Genomic DNA, 986 nt, shown 5'->3' with positions numbered 1-986 from the left:
GCCCACGCCCGCGCCGAGCCCCTCGGCCACAGCGCCGCAGACCGCCCGCCGGGCCCAGTGACGGTCACTCGCACCAGCCACAGCAGCAAAGGCCTCTGGACACGTGGAGCTGGGCCAAGTTCGGGAAAAGTCAGGCGCTGCGTGTATTTCCTGACTGACCCTTTCTGCTAAAGCTTATACGGTCCAGCGCCCCCTCCGTCCACAGCCCCCACCCGAGGGCAGGAGAGACCAGCGGTGGGGCACCAGGCGTGAAAACCCTCGAGCGGCCGCCCGGCCACCTCCTCAGTGCCCGGAGCCCGGGAGCACCGGCGGCACCGGCCCGAGGCAGTGCGTCCCGGCCAGGCCAGCAGGGGCCTCCCGGTCTCCTCGGCCCAGTGGCCTGGCCTCCTGTCCAGTCTCGCGCTCCTGCGGCTGGCTCAGCCGCCCCAGGCACTGTGAACTGCGCTGAAGGCGGGACACCCTAGCCCCTGGGCACCCGCGAAGACGGCCTGAGCCCGGTCCACGAGCCGGTCAGGAGTCCGCTGTGCGCCCTCCACGGGGTGACAGTGTTGATTTCACGGGTGGGGAGAGCGTCTGTCCGGAGCCCCGCGTGCCACAGGCGGGTTCCTGCAGCTGCGCGCACCCCTCAACCCGGCGTCCTCCACGCGGACAGGCGGCCTGCGGGTGGCGGGCAGCGCGCCGACGACTTCCTGGCCGTGGCTCGGGCGTGGCCGCCTGGCTGTTTAGCAGCTCGGTAAACGTGAACCCCAAAACTGCACCAAGGAGAGCGTGTCGCCTTAAGCTACCCTCTCCGAAAGTGCGCTCTTCGTTTTAATCCTCGCTTTACTGCCCAGGGGGACATCGTCTCGTGGATCAATTTAATTTCCTAATTAAAACGCACAGCTACTCCAAATGCAGTTTAAAAATCTGACTCAGGCCCTCCCTGGGGGCGCAGCGGGTCAGAGCGCAGCACTGAGAAGCTGAAGCCGCTTCCGCATGAGTTCGAT

Source organism: Condylura cristata, unplaced genomic scaffold, assembly GCF_000260355.1.
Source record: "Condylura cristata isolate star-nosed mole 26May11 unplaced genomic scaffold, ConCri1.0 scaffold00038, whole genome shotgun sequence".
Lineage (NCBI taxonomy): Eukaryota > Metazoa > Chordata > Mammalia > Eulipotyphla > Talpidae > Condylura > Condylura cristata.
This window is presented reverse-complemented; position numbering follows the sequence as displayed.